At 43.4% G+C, this 21,261-nt stretch overlaps 1 long non-coding RNA gene across 1 annotated transcript in view; it reads right to left on the bottom strand.

The window, feature by feature from the left end:
* LOC311111554 overlaps nucleotides 1–21,261 on the bottom strand; it is a 90,251-nt gene that overhangs the window by 54,082 nt on the left and 14,908 nt on the right. The window contains exon 2 of the long non-coding RNA XR_014610780.1: nucleotides 6,389–6,484. This is a non-coding gene — a long non-coding RNA (uncharacterized lncRNA). The remainder of the gene's footprint in view (nucleotides 1–6,388; nucleotides 6,485–21,261) is intronic.

The raw sequence follows: 21,261 nt of genomic DNA on the forward strand, positions 1-21,261 counted from the left end.
TCCCTATATAGTGCACTACTTTTGACCAATGCTCTGGTCAAAAGTAGTGCACTATATAGGAAATAGGGTATCATTTGGGATGAATCTCATGACAGCAAACAGCCGTGAGGTACCAAACAGAGGCCACGAATGACCCAAAACTGGAACTAGACAACCTCTTCCAGCCCCAGGATGGATATAATGAGGATTTGGGGAGATTTGAGGTCGTATAGGAGCTGAGTTGTGTATTGTTGTGTCAAGAACGGCAGCATGATGGCTGAATAATGAGCTGAGGAGTGAAGGTGGTACTGGGGTTGGGTCCACTCGACTCTCCTCACCGTCCGTTCGTCTCAGACTATTTTGGCATGTAAACACTGGCAAGCCTCATTAGAGGAGCATATCCCCAGACAGAATACAGATACAAATTACATCAACCTCAAAGAGAATTATAGGGACCTCTCTTTGTTCCCCCCTGTTCCAGATTTATAGCTATAGCTTCGTTAGCGGCGGCCTTTCGGGGCAAAGTTTTAATGAGTTGGATACAAAACCGTAATTCAGCTCTCCGCTTCATAAATGTTCCCTTGGAATGAAAGATTCAATTTAACGGTGCTCAAGTTACCTTTTAATGAGAATGTATAAACATGACCGATTAAGCTGTGACTGGATGCTGAGGCTCTGGGCCCATCTAGGCCCATCTATAACAGTAAAACAGTCTTTCTAGTATTGGAGGGAAGTTCTAGTAAATGTAATCAAAGACAGGCAGGGCTAATGTGTTTTCCCTAGGTAAAGGAAGGTTCTAGATTTATCATCCTCGCCTCTGTTCCAGACTTCATTCCAATAAAATGCAAGGTAGCCTAAAGCACTGTCAGACGTGAGACTGATTAAAGTTTAATGAAAGACTTTTAATCAAAGTCTCTGCGTATATGCAGATGGACGCTTCAGTGACTGTGTGTTTGTGTGTGTGTGTGTGTGTGTGTGTGTGTGTGAGGGGGCAAGGATGGAAAACCAATATAAAAAAAATCCACAGTTGCAGCTCAGGCTTTTAGACAGATAAACAGATTTCCACAGTCGTCTTTCGGCTCGTTCAGCAGTTTAGCAGAAGAAAAATGCTTTGTCTCATTTTCAGCAAAATGGGAATGAGTTTGAGAATCTGTGAATTTTCAAGATGGGCTGCTATAAAATACTCATTTTCAGCACATCCATGTCATCTGTTCTATTGATCCAGTCCCCCTGAAGACAGTGAGGTATCTTAGTTTTACCATACGTTACTCAACCTGCTGATTATTATATGCATTTCATATGCATGACTAGAATCACGACAACCTCTCTTCCCCTCGTGTGTTGGCATCATGTACAGTGGGCCAAAAAAGTATTTAGTCAGCCACCAATTGTGCAAATTCTCCCACTTAAAAAGATGAGAGAGGCCTGTAATTTTCATCATAGGTACACGTCAACTATGACAGACAAAATTTGATTTTTTTTCTCCAGAAAATCACATTGTAGGATTTTTAATGAATTTATTTGCAAATTGTGGTGGAAAATAAGTATTTGGTCAATAACAAAAGTTTCTCAATACTTTGTTATATACCCTTTGTTGGCAATGACACAGGTCAAACGTTTTCTGCAAGTCTTCACAAGGTTTTCACACACTATTGCTGGTATTTTGGCCCATTCCATGTTTTGGGGCTGTCGCTGGGCAACACGGACTTTCAACTCCCTCCAAAGATTTTCTATGGGGTTGAGATCTGGAGACTGGCTAGGCCACTCCAGGACCTTGAAATGCTTCTTATGAAGCCACTCCTTCGTTGCCCGGGCGGTGTGTTTGGGATCATTGTCATGCTGAAAGACCCAGCCACGTTTCATCTACAATGCCCTTGCTGATGGAAAGAGGTTTTCACTCAAAATCTCACAATACATGGCCCCATTCATTCTTTCCTTTACACGGATCAGTCGTCCTGGTCCCTTTGCAGAAAAACAGCCCCAAAGCATGATGTTTCCACCCCCATGCTTCACAGTAGGTATGGTGTTCTTTGGATGCAACTCAGCATTCTTTGTCCTCCAAACATGACGAGTTGAGTTTTTACCAAAAAGTTCTATTTTGGTTTCATCTGACCATATGACATTCTCCCAATCCTCTTCTGGATCATCCAAATGCACTCTAGCAAACTTCAGACGGGCCTGGACATGTACTGGCTTAAACAGGGGGACACGTCTGGCACTGCAGGATTTGAGTCCCTGGCGGCGTAGTGTGTTACTGGTGGTAGGCTTTGTTACTTTGGTCCCAGCTCTCTGCAGGTCATTCACTAGGTCCCCCCGTGTGGTTCTGGGATTTTTGCTCACCGTTCTTGTGATCATTTTGACCCCACGGGGTGAGATCTTGCGTGTGTCACGCCCTGGCTCTGGGGACACTGTTATGTTGAGCCAGGGTGTGTAGATTATGTGTTTTGTGTCTATGGGTGCTATTTCTATGTTGGCCAGAGTGGCTCCCAATCAGAGGCAACGAGTGTCAGGTGTTGCTGGCTGTCTCTGATTGGGAGCCATATTTATACAGTCTGTTTTTCATTCGTGTTTGTGGGATTTTGTTTCTAGTCGGTTGTGTTAGACCGTGAACTGTCACGTTTTCGTTTTGTTGTTTTTGATCCTGTCTCTAATAAAGAGTATGTTTGCCTGCAACGCTGCGCCTTGGTCCTCATCTCTGTTCGACGATCTTGACAGAAAATCCCACCACAACTGGACCAAGCAGCGAGTCGAGGAGCCATCGCCAGGGAAATCCCTAGCAGATCTCCGTGGCAGCCTCGACTGGGTCAAGCCGAGTGAAGAGCAGAGAGAGTGGACTTGGGAACAATGGAGGAAGAGCTTCGACTGGGTCAAGCCAATTGAGGAGCTGAATAGCGGGAGTTGGAGACAGAAGATCCCACCAGAACTGGACCAAGCAGCCTAGTGAGGAGCAGAGAGGGTGGACTTTGGAACAGTGGAGGAAGAGCTTCGACTGGGTCAAGCCGAATGAGGAGCTGAATGGCGGGAATTGGAAGCAGAAGAGCGAGAGTTGGGCGAGAACTATAGAGGCCTGGCCCGCGGGGAGGAGAGACCCCCAGAAAATTTTTAGGGGGGGGCTCACGACGTCGGGGCAGCAGGAGGCCGCGATAGAGCGGTCCAGCGGGTTGGCAGAGGAGGCCGCCAGGTTACGGGGGCCACTGGTCGAAGAGGGGATGGAAGGTGTAGAGGCACGGCGAGAGGTACTGGGGTGTGTTACCAGTCCGGTCCGGCCCGTTCCAGATCCCGGTGTAGGGCCAGTGGTGTGTGTCCCCAGTACGGTCCGGTCTGTTCCTGCTCCCCGCACCAAGTCAGTGGTGCGCTTCGTCAGCCCGGCTCGGCCCGTTCCTGCTCCCCGCACCAAGTCAGTGGTGCGCTTCGTCAGCCCGGCTCGGCCCGTTCCTGCTCCCCGCACCAAGTCAGTGGTGCGCTTCGTCAGCCCGGCTCGGCCCGTTCCTGCTCCCCGCAGCAAGTCAGTGGTGCGCTTCGTCAGCCCGGCTCGGCCCGTGCCTGTTCCACTGGTGCCTGGTTCGGCACTGGTCAGACGTTTTACGCCGGAGCTAGAGCAATCCGCTCCATCAGTGTGCAGTCCAGCTCCGGCCAGCGGGGCCAGACCGGACCAGGGGTACTTTGGGGGGTTGGAGAGGGAGCGCGGATCAGGCCCGGAGCCGGATCCGCCGCCTAGGCGGAGTGCCCACCCGGTCCCTCCCCTGTGGTATTTGGTTGACGCGGTCGGAGTCCGCGCCTTTAGGGGGGGGGGTACTGTCACGCCCTGGCTCTGGGGACACTGTTATGTTGAGCCAGGGTGTGTAGATTATGTGTTTTGTGTCTATGGGTGCTATTTCTATGTTGGCCAGAGTGGCTCCCAATCAGAGGCAACGTGTGTCAGGTGTTGCTGGCTGTCTCTGATTGGGAGCCATATTTATACAGTCTGTTTTTCATTCGTGTTTGTGGGATTTTGTTTCTAGTCGGTTGTGTTAGACCGTGAACTGTCACGTTTTCGTTTTGTTGTTTTAGATCCTGTCTCTAATAAAGAGTATGTTTGCCTGCAACGCTGCGCCTTGGTCCTCATCTCTGTTCGACGATCTTGACAGCGTGGAGCCCCAGATCGAGGGAGATTATCAGAGGTCTTGTATGTCTTCCATTTCCTAATAATTGCTCCCACAGTTGATTTCTTCAAACCAAGCTGCTTACCTATTGCAGATTCAGTCTTCCCAGCCTGGTGCAGGTCTACAATTTTGTTTCTGGTGTCCTTTGACAGCTCTTTGGTCTTGGCCATAGTGGAGTTTGGAGTGTGACTGTTTGAGGTTGTGGACAGGTGTCTTTTATACTGATAACAAGTTCAAACAGGTGCCATTAATACAGGTAACGAGTGGAGGACAGAGGAGCCTCTTAAAGAAGAAGTTACAGGTCTGTGAGAGCCAGAAATCTTGCTTGTTTGTAGGTGACCAAATACTTATTTTCCACCATAATTTGCAAATAAATTCATAAAAAATCCTACAATGTGATTTTCTGGATTTTTTTTCCTCAATTTGTCTGTCATAGTTGACGTGTACATATGATGAAAATTACAGACCTCTCTCATCTTTTTAAGTGGGATAACTTGCACAATTGGTGGCTGACTAAATACTTTTTTTCCCCACTGTATAAATCATAATAAACAGTATTGCGTTTTAACTTTACCTCAGCGTTTGTCTCAGGGCGGGACAAAGAGGAACAAAACTCATCCATACGCCACTCACCCAAAACACACCACCACAAGAACAGAAACAACAATAACAAACAATACTATTCAAACATTTTAAAGTTTGTTTGTATGAAATAGGTTCAACGTGCTTAAAAAGCTTGACTTGATTTACGTTGCTAAAACAACGTATTGCCACAAATACAGTTAGGTTCCACCCGAGGCTGACTCATACACGTTCTGCTTTATGTAACAACAGGAAGCAGAAAAGGCAATTTTCATACATTAGGTAATTCAGGAAAAAGCTATTTGATGACCAACATTGGCTTCCAGCGGCAGGGCTGTTTGTTCTACATGTGACAGAGGCTGTTGGACATTAATGAAGTGGGCTTGTCAGCAAGCAGAGGAATGTGTTAGGTCTTGATGGGACCATTATATATATATAGCAGGTATAAATATGAAGAGTATGCCCAGGCTTGATCGTAAAGAGGGGGAGAGAGAGTGTCACTTCTGACAGGTGTGTGCTTTTGCATGATATGACAGGGGGTGCTGAGGAGCGGTGGGGAATGGGACGATTCAGTCAAGGACAACTCATCCTCAAGGGATTCATCCACCTTGTGAATCATCTCACCTTCACTTGATTATATTATATTACATTATGTTCATATACTGTATTATCGTCAGAGGTCGCAATGACGTTTTTATAAAAACGTCATAGAAAATCTTGTAATTCTTCTAATCTTCTATAAAGATTTTCAGGATGGTACCGCTCACATATTGTGATGAAAATGGGTATAATTTCGCCCCACCAGACCAAAACGGTTGGGAGCTTAACATTTCAGTTTATTTCAGTTAATAAGGTACTTACCTTAAAAGCCCTCTATTAACAAGTTGATGTTCTAGAAGCTTTCAACACAGTACAAAATCGTTTTCTCACCATGCATTTGATATGATGTGGGGATAATTTAGACAAAGCTCTCAGAAAACGTTTGAGGCAAAGAACTCCCATTGGTTTTATTTGAACACTGATGTTAGGCAAGGTGCCTTTGACCATTATTTAATATATTTTGTGAACTAGCTGTAACTTCCTGTTAGAACATGCATGGTTATGTGATTATTCAAGCTAGGGCACCAAGGCAGTTTGTTTTTATTCTGGGATGAGAGTGTTTGTATACTTCTGAAAATATGAGGGAGGAGTTCTAGTGTTGAATATTAATTATATTTCAGGATGTAATCCACAGGCAATTAATGACCTCTTTTGCAATACTAATGCCTGCAACATTCCTATAGGCTTCATTTTAGTATAAGATGATGTCTGATTGTGTGTGTGTGTGTGTGTGTGTATCTCCATGTTTTATGGAAACAATAACATTATATTCCAAGAAGAATAACCAAAATAGAAACAAATAGAACTCTGAATAAATTAAGCACCTTTAAACTGTCATTATTTGTGATTGACCTCATTATGTGTCACAAACAGAGGCAAAATAACATTTGTGTTAACCTTAACTCAAAAGTCACCTCTCTCTCTAAAGTCAAATTCAGCCCCAAAACATGAGCAAAAATGGAAAACAGCTGACATGAAATGTCAGTTTGTATCAGACAAAGCCATTTAAAAAAGCCCTGAGATTTGTGACAGTCCCCCCCCCCCAACAGCACAAAAATAGATCAAATCTGTGACGCCATTCTGACCTTTTGGTGCTGAACATCTTGGCGACGTCTTGATGCTGCTGTTCAGAGGGTTGTTCTAGGGGTTGAGATGAGAGGGTGAGCCTTCAGACTGTAGACCTGAGAGAGAGAGAGAGAGAGAGAGAGAGAGGGGGAGAGAGAGAGAGAGAGAGAGAGAGAAATATAAAGAGACAGAGAGGGAGAGAGAGAGAGAGAGAGAGACAGAGAGAGATGACACAAACACACAGTGAGATTTTCAGCATGCCAGTGTCACCCAGGAGCTGTCAGGGTAGCATGGCCAAACACTCACCACAAACAACCCCAATTACCTGCCTTCAAACTGATGGAGGAAGACTGACTACGCAGCTAGAGGAGGGGCACAGCGCACAAAACACAGCTATGGTTTATAAAACAACATTGTTATACAGGAGGTGCAGTATACCATGCCAGCTGGTCCAGGCCAACTTCAACAGGTCACTCTGCATTTACTATGCCTCGTCTGAATGGGTAAATGAATGAGGAATACAAAGCGGTGAATACAGATATCCATACATACAGTTGAAGTCGGAAGTTTACATACAGTGAGGGAAAAAAGTATTTGATCCCCTGCTGATATTGTACGTTTGCCCACTGACAACGACATGAGTCTATCATTTTAATGGTAGGTTTATTTGAACAGTGAGAGACAGAATAACAACAAAAAAATCCAGAAAAACACGTTATAAATTGATTTGCATTTTAATGAGGGAAATAAGTATTTGACCCCTCTGCAAAACATGACTTGGTGGCAAAACCCTTGTTGGCAATCACAGAGGTCAGATGTTTCTTGTAGTTGGCCACCAGGTTTGCACACATCTCAGGAGGGATTTTGTCCCAATCCTCTTTGCAGATCTTCTCCAAGTCATTAAGGTTTCGATGCTGACGTTTGGCAACTCGAACCTTCAGCTCCCTCCACAGATTTTCTATGGGATTAAGGTCTGGAGACTGGCTAGGCCACTCCAGGACCTTAATGTGCTTCTTCTTGAGCCACTCCTTTGTTGCCTTGGGCATTTGTTTTGGGTCATTGTCATGCTGGAATACCTATCCACGACCCATTTTCAATGTTCTGGCTGAGGGAAGGAGGTTCTCACCCAAGATTTGACTGTACATGGCCCCGTCCATCGTCCCTTTGATGCGGTGAAGTTATCCTTTCCCCTTAGCAGAAAAACACCCCCAAAGCATAATGTTTCCACCTCCATGTTTGACGGTGGGGATGGTATTCTTGGGGTCATAGGCAGCATTCCTCCTCCTCCAAACACGGCGAGTTGAGTTGATGCCAAAGAGCTCGATTTTGGTCTCATCTGACCACAACACTTTCACCCAGTTCTCCTCTGAATCATTCAGATGTTCATTGGCAAACTTCAGATGGGCCTGTATATGTGCTTTCTTGAGCAGGGGGACCTTGCGGGCGCTGCAGGATTTCAGTCCTTCACGGCGTAGTGTGTTACCAATTGTTTTCTTGGTGACTATGGTCCCAGCTGCCTTAAGATCATTGACAAGATCCTCCCATGTAGTTCTGGGCTGATTCCTCACCGTTCTCATGATCATTGCAACTCCACGAGGTGAGATCTTGCATGGAGCCCCAGGCCGAGGGAGATTGACAGTTATTTTGTGTTTCTTCCATTTGCGAATAATCGCACCAACTGTTGTCACCTTCTCACCAAGCTGCTTGGCGATGGTCTTGTAGCCTATTCCAGTCTTGTGTAGGTCTACAATCTTGTCCCTGACATCCTTGGAGAGCTCTTTGGTCTTGGCCATGGTGGAGAGTTTGGAATCTGATTGATTGATTGCTTCTGTGGACAGGTGTCTTTTATACAGGCAACAAACTGAGATTAGGAACACTTCCTTTAAGAGTGTGCTCCTAATCTCAGCTCGTTACCTGTATAAAAGACACCTGGGAGCCAGAAATCTTTCTGATTAAGAGGGGGTCAAATACTTATTTCCCTCATTAAAATGAAAAATCAATTTATAACATTTTTGACATAAGTTTTTCTGGATTTTTTTGTTATTATTCTGTCTCTCACTGTTCAAATAAACCTACCATTAAAATTATAGACTGATTATTTATTTGTCAGTGGGCAAACGTACAAAATCAGCAGGGGATCAAATACTTTTCTCCCTCACCTTAGCCAAATACATTTAAACTCAGTTTTTCACAATTCCTGACATTTAATCCTAGTAAAAATTCCCTGTTTTAGGTCAGTTAGGATCACCACTTTATTTTAAGAATGTGAAATGTCAGAATAATAGTAGAGAGCTTTTATTTCTTTCATCACATTCCCAGGGATGTAGCTCAGTTGGTAGAGCATGGCGTTTGCAACGCCAGGGTTGTGGGTTCGATTCCCACGGGGTCCAGTATGATTTTTTTTTAAATAATGTATGCACTCACTAACTGTAAGTCGCTCTGGATAAGAGCGTCCGCTAAATGACTTAAATGTAAAAAAAATGTAAATGTAAGTTTACATACACTCAATTAGTATTTGGTAGCATTGCCTTTAAATTGTTTAACTTGGGTCAAATGTTTCGGGTAGCCTTCCACAAGCTTCCCACAATAAGTTGGGTGAATTTTGTCCCATTCCTCCTGACAGAACTGGTGTAACTGAGTCAGGTTTGTAAGCCTCCTTGCTCACACACGCTTTTTCAGTTCTTGCCACACATTTTCTATCGGATTGAGGTCAAGGATTTGTGATGGCCACTCCAATACCTTGACTTTGTTGTCCTTAAGCCATTTTGCCACAACTTTGGAAGTATGCTTGGGGTCATTGTCCATTTGGAAGACCCATTGGCGACCAAGCTTAAACTTCCTGACTGATGTCTTGAGATGTTGCTTCAATATAGCCACATAATCTTCCTTCCTCATGATGCCATCTATTTTGTGACGTGCACCAGTCCCTCCTGCAGCAAAGCACCCCCACAGCATGATGCTGCCACCCCCGTGCTTCACGGTTGGGATGGTGTTCTTCAGCTTGCAAGCATCCCCCTTTTTCCTCCAAACATAACGATGGTCATTATTGCCAAACAGTTATATTTTTGTTTCATCAGACCAGAGGACATTTCTCCAAAAAGTACGATCTTTGTCCCCATGTGCAGTTGAAAACCGTAGTCTAGCTTTTTATGGCGGTTTTGGAGCAGTGGCCTTTTCCTTGCTGAGCGGCCTTTCAGGTTATGTCGATATAGGACTTGTTTTACTGTGGATATAGATACTTTTGTACCTGTTTCCTCCAGCATCTTCACAAGTTCATTTGCTGTTGTTCTGGGATTGAGTTGCACTTCTCGCACCAAAGTACGTTAATCTCCAGGAGACAGAACGCGTCTTCTTCCTGAGCGGTATGACAGCTACGTGGTCCCATGGTGTTTATACTTATGTACTATTGTTTGTACAGATGAACGTGGTACCTTCAGGCATTTGGAAATTGCTCCCAAGGATGAACCAGACTTGTGGAGGTCTACAATGTTTTTTCTGAGGTCTTGGCTGATTTATTTTTATTTTCCCATGATGTCAAGCAAAGAGGCACTGAGTTTGAATGTAGGCCTTGAAATACATCCACAGGTACACCTCCAATTGACTCAAATTATGTTAATTAGCCTATCAGAAGCTTCTAAAGCCATGACATCATTTTCTGGAATTTTCCAAGCTGTTTAAAGGCACAGTAAACTTCTGACCCACTTGAATTGTGATACAGTGAATTATAAAAGTTAAATAATCTTTCAGTTAACAATTGTTGGAAAATGTACTTGTGTCATGCACAAAGTAGATGTCCTAACCAACTTGTCAAAACTATAGTTTGTTAACAAGAAATTTGTGGAGTGGTTGAAAAATGAGTTTTAATGACTCCAACCTAAGTGTATGTAAACTTCCGACTTCAACTGTATTCTGCTGCTCATATGTGTCCCCTCCAGTATAATGTCTGGGACTTTAGCCTCCTGCCCTGTCATGCTCTGTAAAGGTTACCACAGTGGAGGAGACGATTCAATAATTAATGCAGACAGATCCATGTGGGGCTCACTTCTCAACCTCTCGTCTGTCATGAGAAAAGTGGGGGAGGAGGAGAGAAGGAGGGAGAGGACTGAGGCTGCCTGGCTGAGTTGACTGACTGGGCCACTCAGCTCAGTTTAGCTCTAGGGTAAGGGGGTTGATTTGGAATTCAGCCCAAGTGAAACTGCCACTCTTCAGCACCAAAGGGTGACGTGAAACCTGTGTGGTTAGAGTAGCTTTACATTTATAGTCGGATGCAAAAAGAATGAACCCCTCACACACACGCACACTCGTTCATACTCTACTCAATTGTGTACTGTAAAATATGCATTATGAATAAGAGCTTATGTAAATCGTTAAGAACCGATAGTTGTGTAAAGCAGGGTTTCCCAAACTCAGTCCTGCTCAGAGGATTAAGGATTATTCAGCTATTTCTGGGGCATTGTTAAAAGCCCCTGGCATTATCTCTGACAACAGAGCGATCAAACAACGAGGTTAAAGGTCACATCCATCAGGCATCAGAGGGATATTATCGGCTATTATTAGGTTATGACATGGTCACCGCATGTTGATGAGGATCATGAGGACTTAATTGTATTTGTTAGGAAATTCAAGTTGCATCATACAGCATCCAAAACTGGATCAGGAAGACCTGTTTGGTCGAAACACGAAATCTCTTAAAAATTGGGAAATTCTAATTGGATTTTATTTATGAAAATAATCCTGACAAAGATCATGTTAAATATTGGACCTGCTATATAGACGATTGCGTTATGATCTGGACGGGTTCCAAAATTAAATTAAACACATTTCTTACCTACATTAATTCTAGAGTACAATCAATTTCCTTCAATATGGAAAAGAACATTAACTCTATACATTTCTTAGATATACTTGTTACAAAGAAGGGACCTACAGATAAAAATACTATACTGCCAGCTGATAGTTATCACCCACTCCCCCTAAAAAGAGGTTTACCAGTAAGCCAACTTCATAGCCAGCGTCACATCTGTGACACAGAGGAAGAATATGACAGGCAATCAAACGCAACATGTAAAGTGTTGGTCCCATGTTTCATGAGCTGAAATAAAAGGTCCCAGAAATGTTTCATACTCACAAAAAGCATATTTCTCTCAAATTTGTGCACACATTTGTTTACATCCCTGTTAGTGAGCATTTCTCCTTTGCCAAGATAATCCATCCACCTGACAAGTGTGGCATATCAAGAAGCTGATTAAACAGCATGATCATTACACAGGTGCACCTTGTGCTGGGGACAATAAAATGTGCAGTTATGTCACACAACAAAATGCCACAGATGTCTCAAGTTTTGAGGGAGCGTGCAATTGGCATGCTGACTGCAGGAATGTCCACCAGAGCTGTTGCCAGATAATTGAATGTTAATTTCTCTACCATAAGCCGCCTCCAACATCTTTTCAGAGAATTTGGCAGTACGTTCAACCGGCCTCACAACCACAGACCACGTGTATGCCGTCAATGTCGGCGAGCAGTTTGCTGATGTCAACATTGTGAACAGAGTGCCCCATGTTGGCGGTGGGTTATGGTAAGGGCAGACATAAGCTACGGACAACGAACACAATTGCATTTTATTGATGGCAATTTGAATGCACAGAAATACCATTATGAGATCCTGAGGCCCATTGTGAGAACCATTTCTTTTAAGGTATCTTTGACCAACAGATGCATATCTGTAATCCCAGTAATGTGCAATCCATAGATTAGGGCCTAATAAATTGATTTCAATTGATTGATTTCCTCATATGAACTGTAATTCAGTAAATGCTTTGAAATTGTTGCATGCTGCGTTTATATTTTTGTTCAGTATACAGTGGGGAAAAAAAGTATTTAGTCAGCCACCAATTGTGCAAGTTCTCCCACTTAAAAAGATGAGCGAGGCCTGTAATTTTCATCATAGGTACACGTCAACTATGACAGACAAAATGAGAAAAAAAATCCAGAAAATCACATTGTAGGATTTTTAATGAATTTATTTGCAAATTATGGTGGAAAATAAGTATTTGGTCAATAACAAACGTTTCTCAATACTTTGTTATATACCCTTTGTTGGCAATGACACAGGTCAAACGTTTTCTGTAAGTCTTCACAAGGTTTTCACACACTGTTGCTGGTATTTTGGCCCATTCCTCCATGCAGATCTCCTCTAGAGCAGTGATGTTTTGGGTCTGTCGCTGGGCAACACAGACTTTCAACTCCCTCCAAAGATTGTCTATGGGGTTGAGATCTGGAGACTGGCTAGGCCACTCCAGGACCTTGAAATGCTTCTTACGAAGCCACTCTTTCGTTGCCCGGGCGGTGTGTTTGGGATCATTGTCATGCTGAAAGACCCAGCCACGTTTCATTTTCAATGCCCTTGCTGATGGAAGGAGGTTTTCACTCAAAATCTCACGATACATGGCCCCATTCATTCTTTCCTTTACACGGATCAGTCGTCCTGGTCCCTTTGCAGAAAAACAGCCCCAAAGCATGATGTTTCCACCCCCATGCTTCACAGTAGGTATGGTGTTCTTTGGATGCAACTCACCATTCTTTGTCCTCCAAACACGACGAGTTGAGTTTTTACCAAAAAGTTCTATTTTGGTTTTATCTGACCATATGACATTCTCCCAATCATCTTCTGGATCATCCAAATGCACTCTAGCAAACTTCAGACGGGCCTGGACATGTACTGGCTTAAGCAGGGGGACACGTCTGGCACTGCAGGATTTGAGTCCCTGGCGGCGTAGTGTGTTACTGATGGTAGGCTTTGTTACTTTGGTCCCAGCTCTCTGCAGGTCATTCACTAGGTCCCCCCGTGTGGTTCTGGGATTTTTGCTCACCGTTCTTGTGATCATTTTGACCCCACGGGGTGAGATCTTGCGTGGAGCCCCAGATCGAGGGAGATTATCAGTGGTCTTGTATGTCTTCCATTTCCTAATAATTGCTCCCACAGTTGATTTCTTCAAACCAAGCTGCTTACCTATTGCAGATTCAGTCTTCCCAGCCTGGTGCAGGTCTACAATTTTGTTTTTGGTGTCCTTTGACAGCTCTTTGGTCTTGGCCATAGTGGAGTTTGGAGTGTGACTGTTTGAGGTTGTGGACAGGTGTCTTTTATACTGATAACAAGTTCAAACAGGGTCCATTAATACAGGTAACGAGTGGAGGACAGAGGAGCCTCTTAAAGAAGTTGTTACAGGTCTGTGAGAGCCAGAAATCTTGCTTGTTTGTAGGTGACCAAATACTTAATTTTCCACCATAATTTGCAAATAAATTCATAAAAAATCCTACAATGTGATTATCTGGATTTTTTTTTCTCAATTTGTCTGTCATAGTTGACGTGTACCTATGATGAAAATTACAGGCCTCTCTCATCTTTTTAAGTGGGAGAACATGCACAATTGGTGGCTGACTAAATACTTTTTTCCCCACTGTATATACTTACTTTCAATGATAGCCATAACGGCATCAAGTCTACTTACAATAAACACTGGCACATACTATGATTAGACTCCTCTTTAAATTCTGCCTTCCAGAAAACACCTTTATTCACCTATAAACGATCAAGAAATATGTCAAACATATTGGTTAAATCAGATGTGGTCAGAGAGAGTAGAGGGGCATTCATAAAGGATGCTTCCCCTGTAGATAATGTACCTCTTGTAGCACCATAAGGAAATGTTCTAACTTAGTATGCTCTCAGACTACTATGACCTATGAGATAAAGTCATGTATAACTTGCACTACTAAAGGAGTTATTTATATGTTGCAGTGTTCTTGCAATACAATTTATATTGGAAAGTACACCTTGGAGAACATAAATCCATTATCTTTATAGAACAAAATAATTATATTAATGAGATGCGTTGCGATCGAAAAAGTACCTCCAACAACGCAGAGGAGGAGATTACAACAACAAATTACTCTAAAGAGAAGCCATGTGGATATATAAATTCTCCACACGGTGGTGAAATCTAATTCTTAGTTTAAACCGTGTGGAGAATTTATATATCCACATGGCTTCTCTTTAGAGTAATTTGTTGTTGTAATCTCCTCCTCTGCGTTGTTGGAGGTACTCATAAACGATATGCAAAATCTGATATGGACAGTGTTCTTGTATAACAGTCTAAACACTGTCCATATCAGATTTTGCATATCGTTTATGAGTTGGCCTCACATATTTATGAACGGCTGTGCCTGATGTCCTTTGTGGTGGGCTCTCTCATGAATTGATATAATGTATTCAAGTGAGCAGACACCTAAGGCAATTGATTCATGAATTGCCCTTCGTGCCCGCTCCCATACCCTAGAATTCTGTATTTCTCTGTAACTAACTTGTATACAGGTAGACCAGAAAAGCCACATCCCTGATTGGCAGATGAGTGGCAAAACTGATTAGAAGCACCTGCTGATCATGGGTTGTTCTTTACAAATGCTTTTTTGAATTAAAATACAATTGTACCTACACACTATCCCTGATGCAGTAAAAAAAAAAAATACATTGAATAATGAAGTAAGCTTTATGCAACATCTTTTTGAGTGCGGACCCATTACACCTATTTGTTGGTCGAAACACGTTGCCTGCTGTATTATAATCTGATATTCTCCTACTTATAAGTGTTTTATATATATATATATATTATTTTTTTGTGAACAGTTTATAAGAGTAATACCTGCTGCTTTTTGTCTTTTTTTGTATCTAACAGCATGTCATCTTAAATATACATGTAGACTGTTGTCACTAGTTCGACTAAATCTTATCTTGGCACAGAACAGGACTGTGACAGCCTATAGGGAGGAGGTCCGAGACCTGGCCGTGTGGTGCCAGGATAACAACCTCTCCCTCAACGTGATCAAGACAAGGGAGATGATTGTGGACTACAGGAAAAAAAAGAGGACCGAGCACGCCCCCATTCTCATCGACGGGGCTGTAGTGGAACAGGTTGAGAGCTTCAAGTTCCTTGGTGTCCACATCACCAACGAACTATCATGGTCCAAGACAGTCGTGAAGAGGGCACGACAAAGCCTATTCCCCCTAAGGAGACTGAAAAGATTTGGCATGGGTCCTCAGATCCTCAAAAAGTTCTACAGCTGCACCATCGAGAGCATCCTGACTGGTTGCATCATCGCCTGGTATGGCAACTGCTCGGCCTCCAATCGCAAGGCACTACAGAGGGTAGTGCGTATGGCCCAGTACATCACTGGGGCCAAGCTTCCTGCCATCCAGGACCTCTATACCAGGCGGTGTCAGAGGAAGGCCATCAAAATTGTCAAAGACTCCAGCCACCCTAGTCATAGACTGTTCTCTCTGCTACCGCACGGCAAGCGGTACCGGAGCGCCAAGTCTAGGTCCAAAAGGCTTCTCAACAGCTTCTACCCCCAAGCCATAAGACTCCTGAACAGCTAATCATTGCTACCCGGACCATTTGCACTGCCCCCCCACCCCCACCCCACTCTTTTACGCTTTAACGCTGCTGCTACTCTGTTTATTATTTATGCATAGTCACTTTAACTCTACCCACATGTACATATTACCTCAATTACCTCGAATACCTCAATTGACTCTGCACCGGTACCCCCCTGTATATAGCCTCCCTACTGTTATTTTATTTTACTGCTGCTCTTTAGTTATTTGCTTTTATTTTTTTTACTTAACACATTTCACTGTAATGTCTACACCTGTTGTAAATTTGATTGAGGTTGATATTTCGCATGTTCACATCAACAAGTGTTCTATTTTTATAAGAGTACATATGAGTCACGTGAATAAGAATATACAGTACCTTCAGAAAGTATTCACACACACTCATTTTTCCACATTTTGTTGTGTTACAGCCCGAATTGTGTGTCACTGATCTACACACAATACCCCATAATGTCAAAGTGGAATTTTGTTTGTAGACATTTTTAGAAACTTACTTGAAATGTCTTGAGTCAATAAGTATTGACAGAGTGAAAAGAAGGAAGTCTGTACAGAATAATATATTATTTTTAAAAATATATTCCAAAACATGCATCCTGTTTGCAACAAGGCACTTAAGTAATACTGCAAAAAATGTGGTAAAGAACGTTTTGTCCTGAATACAAAGTATTATGTTTAGAGCAAATCCAACACAACACATCACTGAGTACCACTCCTCATATTTTCATGCATGGTGGTGGCTGCATCACGTTATCGGTATGCTTGTCATCGACAAGGACTAGGGAGTTATTTAGGATAAAAATAAATGGAATACAACTATAAGCACAGGCAAAATCCTAGAGGAAAACCTGCTTCAGTCTGCTTTCCAACAGACACTGGGAGACTAATTTAATCTTTCAGCAGGACAATAACCTAAAACACAAGGCCAAATGTACACTGGAGTTGCTTACCAAGACAACATTGAATGTTCCTGAGTGTTCTAGTTACAGTTTTGACTTAAATCAGCTTGAAAATCTATGGCAAGACTTGAAATGGCTGTCTAGCACTGATCAACAATCAACTTGACAGAGCTTGAAGAATTTTTAAAAGAATAATGGACAAATATTGTACAATCCAACTGTGCAAAGCTCTTAGAGACTTACCCAGAAAGACTCACAGCTGTAATCGCCACCAAAAGGTGCTTCTACAAAGTATTGACTCAGGGGTGTGAATACCTATGTAAATGATATTTCTGTATTTTATTTCAATAAATGTTTTCACTTTATCATTATGGGGTATTGTGTGTAGATAGGAAAAAAATCTATTTAATCCATTTTGAATTGAGGCTGTAACACAACAAAATGTGGAATAAGTCAAGGGGTATGAATAGTTTCTGAAGGCACTGCATAATAAGAAGATATATAAATGCCGCAGAGAGAAATGTTGTCATTATACAACGTTTCATCTCACACTCAGCACCGTGCTGTAATCTGTGAGAGAATACAGTACACGGTACATAAAGAGAAAAGTGGGGCAATTTCAAAGAGTTGCACAATTTAGTTTTGACTCATCCTCCATTGGTCACAGTGTTGTAGTGCTTTAAAATGATTACCCAGAAAAGGCTTTACGGATGGACCGGAGCCATATCTCTGAAAAATATAAACAACCCTTCAGACTATCTCTCTGAAGGGCCAGGGGAAACAAAATCCTCCAACGAACTTAAAAAATGGTTTTAATACTATTTGGGATTAAAAACACGCACACATGTACAAAGGCAGACAGACAGACAGGCAGACACGCACAAAAACACAAACACATTTGTTGATCAGTTTCACAGCAGTTTACACCTTCTTCCTGTCGTAATAGAACGTGAAAGGTTGGGACTTCAACCAGAGAAACAGAGAGGTAGGAGGTACAGTAACTAGAGGGATCTTGTCTGAGATAGGGGGTTTTCTTTCCCACATTCATTCATTAAGTCAGCTTTGTGTTTCAGTGTAACTGTCTCAGAGCGGACTGAGTGTCCTGACAAACACAACTAGCAGACAGCCAGATAATGGGTTGAAGAGAATCCCTTAGCAGCAAGACCTGGGTTCAAATACTATTTGAAATCATTTTAAATACTTTAGCTGTGCTCGATTGATCTTGCCTGTTGCAATGGAACCAAAAGAAGTCCCACAAGTGCAAACCCCACCCACCTGACACTCTAGGCAGGCTAAAGCAAATACTATATTTCAAATACTATTTGAACCCAGGTGTGCTTAACAGCATGGGTAAACTGCACACAGGTAGACAGACAGGACAGCAGGTAATACTGCTGGTCGATAATACTGCTGGTTGGCACTTCTGTTGAAAGCTGCCTGGTGGACTGAAGGAGGACACCCAACAGCCCAGTACTTATTAAGAGCCGGTTATAGGATCTGTTATACTAAAGCCTGAAAGAGCAGTCAACATACTGGCTGATACTGTAATGACAGAGGCTTGGATACAGATATATCCTACTGTCTGCATTGTCACAACTGCAAGCTACAAACTCACAGGAATACAGTACCAACAAAGGAGACAAAATCGTGTAAGTGTTGAGAATTATTTTATTTCAACAACATGATTCTATATGAACCCAACCATGATTTAAGGCCTGATCAAATATTTGTCACCCACACAGTGCTTTATGTGCATTGCTATCTAGTTGAATTGCTATCTCAATACCTTGGATTGAAACTGAAAAGTTCAGGATGAATTAATCCACTTAAAATTGTATTTACATAGCCTATATTAAAATGTCCTAAAACATACATACAGTATCTCACAAAAGTGAGTACACCCCTCACATTTTTGTAAATATCTGAGTATATCTTTTCATGTGACAACACTGAAGAAATGACACTTTGCTACAATGTAAAGTAGTGAGTGTACAGCTTGTATAACAGTATAAATTTGCTGTCCCCTCAAAATAACACAACACACTGGCAACCAAAGTGAGTACACCCCTAAGTGAAAATGTCCAAATTGGGGCCAAAGTGTCAATATTTTGTGTGGCCACCATCATTTTCCAGCACTGCCTTAACCCTATTCGGCATGGAGTTCACCAGAGCTTCACAGGTTGCCACTGGAGTCCTCTTCCACTCCTCCATGACGACATCACGGAGCTGGTGGATGTTAGAGACCTTGCACTCCTCCACCTTCCGTTTGAGGATGCCCCACAGATGCTCAATAGGGTTTAGGTCTGGAGACATGCTTGGCCAGTCCATCACCTTTACCCTCAGCTTCTTTAGCAAGGCAGTGGTCGTCTTGGAGGTGTGTTTGGGGTCGTTATCATGTTGGAATACTGCCCTGCGGCCCAGTCTCCGAAAGGAGGGGATCATGCTCTGCTTCAGTATGTCACAGTACATCAAAATCAAATCAAATTTTATTGGTCACATGCGCCGAATACAACAGGTGCAGACATTACAGTGAAATGCTTACTTACAGCCCTTAACCAACAGTGCATTTATTTTTAACAAAAAAAGTAAAAATAAAACAACAACAAAAAAAGTGTTGAGAAAAAAAAGAGCAGAAGTAAAATAAAGTGACAGTAGGGAGGCTATATATACAGGGGGGTACCGTTGCAGAGTCAATGTGCGGGGGCACCGGCTAGTTGAGGTAGTTGAGGTAATATGTACATGTGGGTAGAGTTAAAGTGACTATGCATAAATAATTAACAGAGTAGCAGCAGCGTAAAAAGGATGGGGTGGGGGGGGGGGGCAGTGCAAATAGTCCGGGTAGCCATAATTAGCTGTTCAGGAGTCTTATGGCTTGGGGGTAGAAGCTGTTGAGAAGTCTTTTGGACCTAGACTTGGCACTCCGGTACCGCTTGCCGTGCGGTAGCAGAGAGAACAGTCTATGACTAGGGTGGCTGGAGTCTTTGACAATTTTGAGGGCCTTCCTCTGACACCGCCTGGTATAGAGGTCCTGGATGGCAGGAAGCTTGGCCCCAGTGATGTACTGGGACGTACGCACTACCCTCTGTAGTGCCTTGCGGTCGGAGGCCAAGCAGTTGCCATACCAGGCGATGATGCAACCAGTCAGCATGCTCTCGATGGTGCAGCTGTAGAATTTTTTGAGGATCTGAGGACCCATGCCAAATCTTTTCAGTCTCCTGAGGGGGAATAGGCTTTGTCGTGCCCTCTTCACGACTGTCTTGGTGTGTTTGGACCATGATAGTTCGTTGGTGATGTGGACACCAAGGAACTTGAAGCTCTCAACCTGTTCCACTACAGCCCCGTCGATGAGAATGGGGGCGTGCTCAGTCCTCTTTTTTTTCCTGTAGTCCACAATCATCTCCTTTGTCTTGGTCACGTTGAGGGAGAGGTTGTTGTCCTGGCACCACACGGCCAGGTCTCTGACCTCCTCCCTATAGGCTGTCTCATCGTTGTCGGTGATCAGGCCTACCACTGTTGTGTCGTCGGCAAACTTAATGATGGTGTTGGAGTCGTGCCTGGCCATGCAGTCATGGGTGAACAGAGAGTACAGGAGGGGACTGAGCACGCACCCCTGAGGGGCCCCCGTGTTGAGGATCAGTGTGGCAGATGTGTTGTTACCTACCCTTACCACCTGGGGGCGGCCCGTCAGGAAGTCCAGGATCCAGTTGCAGAGGGAGGTGTTTAGTCCCAGGATCCTTAGCTTAGTGATGAGCTTAGAGGGCACTATGGTGTTGAATGCTGAGCTGTAGTCAATGAATAGCATTCTCACATAGGTGTTCCTCTTGTCCAGGTGGGAAAGGGCAGTGTGGAGTGCAATAGAGATTGCATTATCTGTGGATCTGTTGGGGCGGTATGCAAATTGGAGTGGGTCTAGGGTTTCTGGGATAATGCTGTTGATGTGAGCCATGACCAGCCTTTCAAAGCACTTCATGGCTACAGACGTCAGTGCTACGGGTCGGTAGTCATTTAGGCAGGTTATCTTAGAGTCCTTGGGCACGGGGACTATGGTGGTCTGCTTGAAACATGTTGGTATTACAGACTCAGTCAGGGACATGTTGAAAATGTCAGTGAAGACACTTGCCAGTTGGTCAGCACATGCTCGGAGTACACGTCCTGGTAATCCGTCTGGCCCTGTGGCCTTGTGAATGTTGACCTGCTTAAAAGTCTTACTCACATCGGCTACGGAGAGCGTGATCACATAGTCATCCGGAACAGCTGGTGCTCTCATGCATGCTTCAGTGTTGCTTGCCTCGAAGCGAGCATAGAAGTGGTTTAGCTCGTCTGGTAGGCTTGTGTCACTGGGCAGCTCGCGGCTGTGCTTCCCTTTGTAGTCTGTAATAGTTTTCAAGCCCTGCCACATCCGACGAGCGTCAGAGCCAGTGTAGTACGATTCAATCTTAGTCCTGTATTGACTCTTTGCCTGTTTGATGGTTCGTCGGAGGTCATAGCGGGATTTCTTATAAGCGTCCGGGTTAGAGTCCCGTTCCTTGAAAGCGGCAGCTCTACC

This window comes from Coregonus lavaretus, assembly GCF_964263955.1.
Source record: "Coregonus lavaretus genome assembly, chromosome: 3".
Lineage (NCBI taxonomy): Eukaryota > Metazoa > Chordata > Actinopteri > Salmoniformes > Salmonidae > Coregonus > Coregonus lavaretus.